Source organism: Balaenoptera musculus, chromosome 14 (genome assembly GCF_009873245.2).
Source record: "Balaenoptera musculus isolate JJ_BM4_2016_0621 chromosome 14, mBalMus1.pri.v3, whole genome shotgun sequence".
In the NCBI taxonomy this organism is placed as follows: domain Eukaryota; kingdom Metazoa; phylum Chordata; class Mammalia; order Artiodactyla; family Balaenopteridae; genus Balaenoptera; species Balaenoptera musculus.
Window position 1 is genome coordinate 65512345 of NC_045798.1, and position 12725 is coordinate 65525069.

The following is a 12725-nucleotide window of genomic DNA, read 5'->3' on the forward strand; positions in this document are numbered from 1 at the left end:
CGTCTGGAGCCTGTGCTCCGCAACGGGAGAGGCCGCGATGGTGAGAGGCCCCCGCTTGCCGCAACTGGAGAAAGCCCTCGCACAGAAACGAAGGCCCAACACAGCCAAAAATAAATAAATAAAATAAAGAATTATTAAAAAAAAAAAACGCGAATCACCACCACCTTAAACAAGCGATCACAGTGAATATTAACATCAGTAAAGTAAACCTCATGTGTCTCCTGATATGATCACGGCAGAGATTAAGTCTAACCACACGGAATCATCAGGCAAATCCAAACTGAGGGGCATTCTTTATTTAAAAAAAAAAAGGGTCTGCGTTTTTCAAATTTTGAAAGATGAGGAAAAACCAAGGGGCTGTTCTGGATTAAAGAAGAATAAAGAAGACAACTAAATGTAGTATATGATTCTGGGATTGGATCCCAGACTAGGGTAATAAAAAGGCATTTTTTTTTCCTAGAAAGGAAATTAGTGGGGCAAATGACAAAATTTGAGTGCTTGTAGATTAGACAAGAGTATTTTCTCAATGTTAATTTCCTAATTTTGAGAAATATCTTCTTATTTTTAAGAAATACACACTGAAGTTCTTGGTGGTAAAGGTACATCTTGTTTATAAACTTATTCTCAAACGTTTCAGAAAAAACAGGACACACAATGATACAGCAAATGTGAAATTTTAACATTTTGGGAATTTGAGTTAAAGGTAAGTAAGAAATCTTTATACTATCTTTCCAAGTCTACAATTTGAAGAAAAAAGGTTTTCAAAAACAAATACAATATTATAACATCAAAAAACTTATTTATTTTTAATCTAGAAAAAAAAGACAACCAAACTAGCCTTTTTGATATAGTGAATAACATCCATTTTAAGGTTATGGAACGTAAACCTGGAGCCCTAAAATGTCATCCTGACCTCTATACTTAAAGCTTAGGACATCAGAAAAACTAGAGTGTGGGAAGTAAGCAAATGTGGTCTGGAGCTATCCCATAAAAAACAGTCACTGTTACTTAAGAGCTGCACTTTCATAAAAAATAAATTCTCTTTAGTGCCTTCTTACATGAAAATGTCCAAGATTATGCAATGTATAGTTCTGAAATGTTACTTGATATGGTTATGTCTCACCAAAGTAAAATAGGAAAATTTCTGTCCTAGAACAACATTTAAGTCTGTAAAAGATCCCCAAAACCACAAGCAAAAGAGTGATGCTCTAAAAAGAACCTAGGGTCAAGCTTTCTAATAATGTATTTAACAATACTTTGACAATAAAATTACAACATAAAAATGAGGTTACCAGGGGCAGGTTAAACTTTATGGACTACCTAGAATATTCTGTGTATCCCTTTCCAATCTCCATTTTTGTTTCTCCCTCCCTTCCTCCCTCCCTCCCTTCCTTTCTTTTGAAAAAGCTTGTCAGCAAATTCACCAGTAGGTTTAAAATACCAAGAAAACTAAATTAATAATAAATGTTTATGACCAATATGAAGAAAATTACAAAAATTTACTATTGTGCATAACAGAAGTCTTCAATAAATGAAGACACACCAGTATGCTTCTGCATGGGAAAACAAAATACAAAGAATGCCATTATCCTCCACAGATTAAAAATCGCAAGAGGAATGTTGATTTTGACAGTGTAACTCTCTTACACTGATTCCTAAATTTCTTTTATTTAAGTGTTCATCTTAAAAGCCAATAAAAGATATGGATCCCCTTACAGAAAAATGCAGCAAGTCACATACACACAACATTTTATATAAAATTTCAAGCTCTTCATGGAATGCCTGAAGCCCATTCATATGATCCCTATGTCCCAGATTTATGAACTACAAGTACTGAGCTCCTGTGTAGAAGAAGAAATAGGTAAAAGAGCCAAGAAGACTTTGAAAAAGAATAGTAATTAGGAGGGATTTAACCTTATGCTATTCAAATATATAAGTCTATAATAATAAAAGTAGAAAGAAAAGTGCTAGAAGAAAAATAGACATATGAATTAATATAACAGCTAAGAAAACCAAAAAACAGAATCTAGTATGTGCTAAGGGTTGCATTTAAACTTTGGAAGGGAGAGGGAGTTTTTTTGATATGTGTCTGGAAAAACCAGTAACATATTTGAAACAAAAAAACAAAAAAACCCCAAACAGACATATTTCTTACATAGCAAATCAAACAAAATCCACCAAAGACCAGAAGAATAAAGGAGGGAAGTGGGAGATGTGGCCATAAGAAAAAGGATTATTGATGTTACTTTGTAAACATTTAAAATGTCAAAACAATCAATAAAATGTAACACATATATTTATAACATAAGACAGTCAATTTTTCCTTGGGTCTATAAAGAACTCTTTAAAATCAATAAATGAAAGATGAAAAACACAACTGATAAATTAACAAAGTGCATATGCTGGTAATTCATAAAATATACAAGCAATAAACATTTGAAAACAATTTACTCTCACCAGTGATTAAAAGAATGAAACACCAATTTTTGTCTATCAAACTGGAAGATGTGTTTTTTAAAAAAAGCTGATGGGGATGGCAAGAATACAGGAATATGGACGTTTTATGCACATGGGCTCTGATCTCACAGAACATACATTTGAATAGGAAGGGAGACTGAGAACAACTGAGGAAAAAAAAAAGAAAAAAGAAAAAAGAAATTTTCAGTTAATGAAATAAAGAAAATATGAACAAGGGTGGTGGGAGAGGGGCCAGAGGGGCTAACTTGTGTTGTTAGGAAGGGTTTCACCAATGGAATGACATCTGAGCTGAGAAATGAATGCCTAGGAGAACTACAAGCTCAACTTCTCGAGTATTTCATAATATTATGAACTAACTTACATTCTTTACTCCATAGCTGAATAAAAACATTTGATATTTCAACTGAAAGAGATATTAATCAATCTGAATAGGGCTCAGACATGAACAAGATAATGAGTTTTTCCAGTGGATGGGACTAGAAGAATGAGGCCACCTGATGATAATGGGGATCTGTGATTTCACAGTCACAGGGCCGGGAGGGCCTGAGAGGTCGTTTTATCCAATCTTCTACCCACAACAGAATGTTCTTCTAAGCACTCCTGCAAGTTGTTCATATTGCTCTTACTATATACATCTTTAAGCAAAAGGGAACTCTCTAATTCGACAGACAGCCCCATTCCACAGATAAGTGTAACAATTAGAAAATTGTTCCTTAAAGTAAGTTAAATTTCTACCCAGTTATGACATCTGGAATTAGATACACAAAGTCTAACTTTTTTCTCTACATAATAGCCTTTAACTATATAAAGAAACTGTGAACCCCTTAATTTTTTCTTCTCTCATTGATACTAAACATCTGTTCTTCCATCTTTCAAGAACTACAGTTTCTAAATTCTTCATCAATCTTATTACTCTTCTTTGGACATTCACATTGATTAATAACCTTCTCAGCAATGTAAGAAAGGCAAAGAGGAGTATTTTCTCACTGATAGTATTTAGAATTGATAATAAAATGTAGACCAACTTTTAGTTGGTCTTACTATAGTTTTAAAATTCTTTACGGGCATAGACAATACACTCCCTTATTGCCTAAACCACTGATATCATCCACTGCTTGGTACACCACTGGTTATTCTTAAAATATGGCAACATAAGTGAACTCATCATATTAGATGTGTTGTGTTTCGGGCAATGATGAGAAAATTATATTCTATCAGTACAGCTCAAAATAATTTCAAAAACTAAAATTAAATCAAAAAGAAAAAATTCCCTCAAACTGAGAACTGAAATGAATTTAACTGTATATCAAGTGATGATAAAACTACACAAAGAATTATTTTGTATAACTTTAAAATGTAGAATTGATCCTACATATATATCAGTGGGATATACTCTAAGGACAAAGAGACACCAAAAAATCCTAAACTTCATTCACGGACAGTAGTAATATTAACATTATTTTGAAACAAATATACATACATATATACAGAGAGAGACAGACAGACATGAGAGAGACACACAGACATATAGAGACATACATAGTAGGATAAAGAGGAAAAATATATTAATGCTGTTCAAACAATCAAATCAGAATTTATGTTAAATAATCTTAAATTTGAATCAGAACTAACAGTACAAACTTTTTCCTTTCCAAGAATTTATATTTTCCTAGCTTTGTCCACTAAAGAGAGCTAAAAGAAATGACAATCTCCTTAGCAATTAGCACCCCTATCACCTACGAGCCAGATTGTAGTTTCTAAGTATCATTCCCACTAAAAGAAACCAGAGTCCTTAGAAGAATGGCTGTTTCTACGTCTGAGACAGGAAATGTGCAAGATGGCCTGAGACATCTTATTGGCCTAAGAGCAAGGAAGCAAGAAAACTATCAAAGACAAATGGGGTCCTATCAAAAGGACATAGAGACAATATCATACGAGGTCTGCCATTGGCCAAAGATGGCACAATAAGAAATCAGAAAAATTACTCTGCAAGTGATTGAAACACATTATATACACACACACACACACACACACACACACACACGCATAATATATATACACTGAAACACATTCTATATGTATATATAGAGACAGACAGAGATCAAGGAGATCATAATAAAATAAAACAAAAAAGAAACAAAAATGCATTAGTTATGACTGGAGGTAACAAGAGCACTTAAAGGGAAAGAATTAATTAAGCATTAATCCTGTCTTTCCAACTAAACCTAACTGGAAAAGAATCCTACCTAAAAATATGCATGTAATATTATAATTAAAATTTTTCCTTTTGGCAGCCTATAATGAAACAACTAATTTGGTCAATCATCAAGAGATGAAGCCATCACATATATGAACAATGGTGAAATTCAGAACAAAGGGAACACGTATCCTATGCAAGTAAAAGACAGTGTGGCAGGAGCTGACCTTGTGGGAGAAGAGAGGTAGATGGGGCCAGATTACACAGGAGTTTTGTTTTTATCCTAAGAACAATGGCAAGCAACCGAAGTCTATTAAGCAGAAGAGTTACAGGATAAGATTTGCATTTTGAAAGGATCAGTCTGGCTGCAGACAGTTGAGGCAAGAGTTGGTAACAGACCAGTTCGGAAGTTACTGTAGGGAACTAAGGCAATGGAGTAAAGGAGAGAAGTGAATGGATTTGAGAGAGAGTTACTAACAAGACTTGCTACTCAACTGGATGTGGCAGGTAAGAGAAAGGGGGTGTCAAAAAATAACCCCCAGCTTTCAGGCTCACATAAAAGGTGATGTCATTCACTGAGGCAGGGAACAAGAAAGAGGACTGGGGAGCGCTGGGAAAGGGCAAGATTTACATTTTGGACATGTTGTGTTTGAGATGACTCTGAGAAACTTGAAAAGATGATACCACGTATCTGATTGGACCAAAAGGTTTCAGAGGTCTGAGGACAGGTCTAGCCTGGAGATGTGCGTTTGGGAGTCATCCACATATAAGTGGTAGTGGCTGAGATCACCTACCAAAGGAGTAGAGGGAAGGCGATCTAGGAGTGACCTTGAGAAGTGCCAACATTTAACAGTGTAATAAGATCACATTAAAGCTAGACGAGAGGAAGACAAACTTCCACAGAATTTTGAGGAGTGGCAAAAACAAACCAATCAACCCAGAAGGAAGATGAGGAAACCAAGAAGAGACTATCTTAAAGAAAGAGTAGTTAAAAGTGTCAAATGCAACTGAGAGGACAAATAAGACAGAAAATGTCTCCTGGATTTAGCAATATGAAAGTCACTGGTGACCAACAGTCCCTTTTGTTAGCAACATAAAAAAATTCCATTCATTAAAACACAACTCTGGATATAAGACTTCTGCTTAATACCACTGATTAGCTCATTTAAGTGCACTAAATATCATTAAGTTGCCAGGGGTGATTTTTGCAAACCAAAAAATTTAAAAACTAGCTCTCACACACATAATTTTACATAGTATAAAACTTACAATACAGTGTGGATATCTAAGGATATCCAAAAAATGAAGCAAAATAAAATCTGGGATGAGTGTCAGGAAACTACACAGCAGTGGTGGAAGCACAACCCTTGAATCATTTAACTCCCTGGCAGCAGAAGCCATTTTTCCTGGAGCGAAATCTATTGCCAGCAATGAAGATCCTGGGAATCTCTAGTATGAAGGATTAACAAACTGGCCCAAACACTGGAAAATACATTGAAAGGAACAATCTAGTACTAGCTCAGAAGGGATGAAATGACCTAATATCCCCCTGCCAGGTCTAGAAAGTAATAGAGATTGTAATAATAATAAAAAAAGGACCTCTTCAACAACAATATAACACTATGATAGAAACTTCTGTGACTTGTTTTATTCTCATTTGCTGAAGAAATTCAAAATAAGAAAATCCCCTGGATTTGCAGTGTAACACAACATTTTAATCAGATAGAATTTATACTATCATTGATACTTGAAATTTAATTAAATTCTCTGATTTAAAAATCTTCTAATGAACACTTTCATCCTAAATTAGCTACTTATTTTGGGATATAAATGCATCAATAAAGACCTACAATGTGAACATTTTTAGAAATTTTAAAAATAAGCAAATATTTCGGGTCTTCTACGCATTTTTTAACTGGATTGTTTGTTTTTTTTTATGTCGAGTTATTTGAGCTGTTTATATATTTTGAATACTAACCCCCTATCGGTTATATCATTTGCAAATATTTTCTCCCATTCAGTAGGTTGTCTTTTCATTTTGTTGATGGTTTCCTTTGCTGTGCAAAAGCTTTTAAGTTCAATTAGGTCCCATTTGTTTAGTTTTGCTTTTATTTCCTTTGCTTTAGGAGACAGATCCAAAAAAATAGAGGACATTCAGATGGCCAACAGGCACATGAAAAGATGCTCAACATCACTAATCATCAGGGAAATGCAAATCAAAACCAAAATGAGATATCACCTAACACCTGTCAGAATGGCTATCATCAAAAAGAACGCAAATAACAAGTGCTGGTGAGGACATGAAGAAAAGGGAACCCTCCTACACTGTTTGTGGGTATGTAAATTGATGCAGCCACTGTGGAAAACAGTATGGAGGTTTCTCACAAACCTAAAAATAGAACTACCATATGACCTAGCAATTCCATTCCTGAGTATATATGTGAAAAAAAACCAAAAACACGAACGTAAAAAGATACATGCATCCCAATGTTCATAGCAGCATTACTTACAATTGCCAAGATATGGAAGCAACCTAAGTGTCCACCAACAGATGAATGGATAAAGAAGATGTGGCACATATATACAATGGAATATTACTCAGCCATAAAAAGAAATGAAATTGAGTTATTTGTAGTAAGGTGGATGGACCTAGAGACTGTCATACAGAGTGAGGTTAAGTCAGAAAGAGAATAACAAATACCGTATGCTAACACATATATATGGAATCTAAAAAAAAAAAAAAGGTTCTGAAGAACCTAGGGGCAGGACAAGAATAAAGACGCAGATGTAGAGAATGGACTTGAGGACACGGGGAGGGGGAAGGGGAAGCTGGGACAAAGTGAGAGAGTGGAATGGACATATATACACTACCAAATGTAAAATAGCTAGCTAGTGGGAAGCAGCCGCATAGCACAGGGAGATCAGCTCGGTGCTTTGTGACCACCTAGAGGGGTGGGATAGGGAGGGTGGGAGGGAGATGCAAGAGGGAAGAGATATGGGGATATACGTATATGTATAGCTGATTCACTTCATTATACAGCAGAAACTAACACACCATTGTAAAGCAATTATACTCCAATAAAGATGTTAAAAAAAAGAGATGTGGTACACACACACACACACACACACACACACACACACACACACACTGGAATACTACTCAGCCATAAAAAATAATAAAAGTTTTGCCATTTGCAGCAACGTGGATGGACTTGGAGGGTATTATGCTATGTAAAATAAGTCAGACAGAGAAAGACAAATACTGCATGATATCACTTATATGTGGACTCTAAAAAATACAACAAACTAGTGAATATAACAAAAAAAGAAACAGACTCACAGATATGGAGAACAAACTAGTGGTTACCAGTGGGAAGAGGAAAGGGGGTAGGGGCAATACAGAGGAAAGAGATTAAGAGTAAACACTATTGTCTATAAAATAAGGTACAAGGATATACTGTATAACACAGGGAATATAGCAAATATTTTATAATAACTATAAATAGAGTATAACCTTTAAAAATTGTGAGTCACTATATTGTACACATGTAACATATAATACTGTACATCAACTACATTTCAATTTAAAAAAGGGCAGGGGGAAGCAGTAAAAAAAAATAGGCAAATATTTTAGATGGCAATTTCATGATGTCTTTGTAAATGTACTTGCTTCCTGATTTTAAAATATTTGTTCTAATCAGATATATATTTGGTAGTATCTATAGGATTAATCATATTCACTTTTAGGGGCAAACTTTATTTCCAAGAATGTTTCTAAGAATCTCAACTTTGCCTTTGATCACAGTTTACAGAATCTCATTCTCCTTTTTACAGAAAACAAAGTAGTTAAAAGCACTGATTTCCATATACTATAAAAGCAAAGGGAATAAGGCACTTGAAAATATATTTTTTTAAGTTTTGTAAACATTATGTCATATGTACCAAATATCTAAAAATATTAGATTAAGCAGATGGAAACGTACATGGTACTCATTAAGTATAACATCGTCCCTTGTTTTAAAGATGATGTGACAATCTATATTTACAGGTGTGGATAAACAAATCAATTTATTACCAGCATTCCTTCTTACGTGGCATATGTATTTTTAAAAAGTCTTTTGACTTTGGACAAGGCAACCATTTAAAAAGAATGTCGCCGTGGCTCTCCATCATAGACTCTGCTCTACAGGTATCCAATATGGCAATGCAGCAAGGTGGAGCTGGCTTGTTCCCAACAATGCACAGTTATGCCATATGGCCTGAAGTTGTATTTCAACGTGTTAATAGTGTGCTGTTCTCTACCCTACTTGTGGTCTAATAACAAGGTCTAAAAAAATCTACAAATGCAGGCATTCATTTCAAGTTCCTAACACTTTCTTCCCATGAACTTAAGAGTTAGGAGGAAGGGAACACTGATGGAAATTTCGTAAGGAAAGAAAATGTACTTGAAAACAATTTCTTGATTGGATTTGTTTACAATTTATATTTTGAAAGAAACATTTCTCTATGTCATTATATTCCTCGTGTCGAGGGATGTGGTAGATTGACAGAGCACACGTTAAAGCGATGACACCCACAGATTCCAAATTGGTTCCAGTGGGGGTGGAGGTGACTGAAAGAAAGGAAGACCTAAAGCACATGCTCATTACAGAAATAGCTATTAAAGACAGAGAACTTAGCCTGAAATTTAAAAAAATTATCTTTACACATCATCTTGAGAAATTAAAAGACTTGTTTTCAAAAATCTAGTCTTCAGGGGACATTCATAATGACTATATACTAGATTCAAAAGTGTCCCTCAGTCCACACACATCTGTCTACACTAAGTAATCTGGGGTATAAACACTAAGAATGTAATAGAAAGACTGGGTTCACAATGAAATAGGTATAAAATAGCATATTCAGCACATTTTATGACCATCAAAAAGCTTGTTCACTTCTATGGTCATTATATTTTACAAACACTCTCTTGACAAAAAGGCACAGAAAGATTTACAGCTATTGTAAAATTATTCTGAAAACTCTGAGTTCTGAGTCTTAATTCTCAACATATATGCCATAAGTATTAGATCAGTGAAGTTAGATAATCTGGAGCCATGAAAAAAGGCCAATTCTGTTAAGACTGATTAAATATTTATGTCACATCCTTTCTATAGCAGAGCTGGAAAAATATACACAAGATAAAATGCTATACAATCAAGAGCTGAAAATCTATTGAGGTCATTAAAAATAAGAACAAATCTTCACATATAGAAATTATGCTAATAACCCATCATCAGAAGACCATTCTGGACTCTTTTTTCAGTGTGCTCATGGATATACACTGGAAGAACCACATTCCCTCAACCCTTCACCCACATGGGCGTGGTGACACACACTATACCCACATCTGTGAGCTGGCAGGCAAGGATCACGGGAGTGGTCTGTTACAGGAATGTGGTCATCATGAAATTGAAGAAGCTCATTGGCGTAGGTGGGTGGAGATGAAAAGCCTGATCTTGGTCTCACCAGCTCAATGCTCTCATCAGCCTAACTGAAGTATCAGCCTGACAGACATGCCAGGACACCTATTCCTGGGGGAAAAGACAGGCATGTGTTCTTTTGCCTCTGGGTCTTTGCACCTGCTGCCAACTATCTGGAGATGCTCATTCCATCTCCTTGTCCTTTTGGCAAACTCCTCTTCTTCCATTCTGTAAGTGTGACTCTCCTGTGAGGCTTTCCCTGACTGCCTCAGGCACATTCTGGTGCTTTCCGTTCTAGGTTCCCATTTTGCCTTGTGCTTACTGCCAATACACAACTTAACAAAATGTATTTGTAACTGTCTTCATAGCTATCTTCTCTCCCAACCGTAACCTCTTTGAGGGCAGATTCTGAATTTTTGTTCCCCTAGCACCCAGCACAATGCCTGGCATTAAGAGAGCACAATATTTACTGATTCACTACAGGAAAACTGACAAAAATTAATGTTCCATATTCAATGATCCACAAGTTACTCTGCTTATGAGGGTTTCTGTGCATTTTATACTACACTGACAATCACACTGTACGCTGGGCTGGGATTCAGAGTCATAACCATAAATATAAAATTACTTCCTTCCTTAGGAGTGAGCAAAGGTCTATAAATCACTAGCAACAGGAACTTACACAATAATTTCTCTCTAAGGCCCTAACTTCTAAGTTTTTTAAATTTTAAAAGAATCCCATGATTTGTCCACATGGCAGAAGCGCAAAAGATTCAACTGTTTTAATCACTTCCACCCTCCCCAAACAAACAAAAACTTTTAATTTTCTTTCCATGGAGTAAAGAACTGGATCAACATGATTAACCTCACAGCTGGCCATCCTGAAATAGTTCTGAAGACCTTACTAGCTATCACTCTATTCATTCTATGAATTACTTTACATTATTTTGGATCAAAATTTGCAACAATCTACCAACTTCTAAAGCTAGGTGCCTTATAAAAGGCTTCATATGCTTTTTTTAAGACAAAAGTTGTAACTGTTGGATACAGGAAATGGCCAAGATGGGATGAAAGAGATCAAAAAAGGAGGGAAAATGCTTACTATGATTTGCAGCAACATGGATGGACCTAGAGATTATCATACTAAGTGAAGTAAACCAGACAGAGAAAGACAAATATCATACATCGCTTATAGGTGGAATCTAAAAAAAAAAAAAAAAAAAAAAAAGATACAAATGAACTTATTTACAAAACAGAAATAGACTCACAGACATAGAAAACAAACTTATGGTTACCAAAGGGGAGAGTGGAGGAGGGAGGGATAAATTAGGAGTCTGCAATTAAAATATACACACTTCTATATATAAAATAGATAAACAGCAAGGACCTACTATATAGCACAGGGACCTATACTCAATATCTGGTAATAACCTATAATGGAAGAGAATGTAAAAACAGAATATATATATATATATATATATATATATATATATATATATATATATATATATATATATAACTGAATCACTTTGCTGTACACCTGAAAGTAACACAACAATGTAAATCGACTATATTTCAATTAAAAAAAAAGCTTACTATGGAAAGACAAACCAAAGTACTTTGTTTTTATGACAATTCACAGAAGGAGAAAACAGGGTACAAGAAAGATCTATATCATGATGGAAGTGACATAGTGCTTATTTATCTAGCATCTGAATAAATAGTTATTAGTTCTTTGAACTCTTCTCCTCTCTCTTTGGTATGTAATCTATAAGAAAATTAACCAATGGTTACCCATCAGGCAGTTTATAGTGTAGCTGAAGATTCAAGGTATAAACAGTGTAAAAATTAAATGACACAAAAAAATTACCTAAGATGGGCTTCCCTGGTGGCGCAGTGGTTGAGAATCTGCCTGCCAATGCAGGGGACACGGGTTCGAGCCCTGGTCTGGGAAGATCCCACATGCCACGGAGCAACTGGGCCCGTGAGCCACAATTACTGAGCCTGCGCGTCTGGAGCCTGTGCTCCGCAACAAGAGAGGACGCGATGGTGAGAGGCCCGCGCACCGCGATGAAGAGTGGTCCCCACTTGCCGCAACTAGAGAAAGCCCTCGCACAGAAACGAAGACTCAACACAGTCATAAATAAATAAATAAAAGAACGTGAATTTCTTAAAAAAAAAAAAAAATTACCTAAGATGTATCACAATTCCATATATTTACTAATTGACAAAATAATAAATCTATGACAATAAGAGGTTACGAACAGGACAAAAGAGAAGATTGTAGACTATAAAGAATTAAGTATCAGGAGAAAAATATAACGTAGGTATCATGGATTGAATTGTATCATCCCAAAATACATGTTTAAGTCCTAATCCCTGGTACCTCCTGGTACTTCCACATGTCGCTTATTTGGATATGGAGTTTTGCAGACATAATTAGTTAAGATGAGGTTATACTGAAGAAGGGTGGGCACTTAATCTAATATGACTGGTGTCCTTATAAGAAGAGAAGGGAGACAGAAACATACAGGGAGAAGATGTCCATTTGATGACAGAAGCAGAGACTGAAGTGATGCATCTATAAG

General features: G+C 35.4%; 1 protein-coding gene across 2 annotated transcripts in view; it reads right to left on the reverse strand.

Moving 5' to 3' along the window:
• The window catches only part of DYM (dymeclin), a 403514-nt gene that overhangs the window by 179135 nt on the left and 211654 nt on the right, over positions 1-12725 (reverse strand). The gene's annotated exons all lie outside the window — the stretch shown is intronic.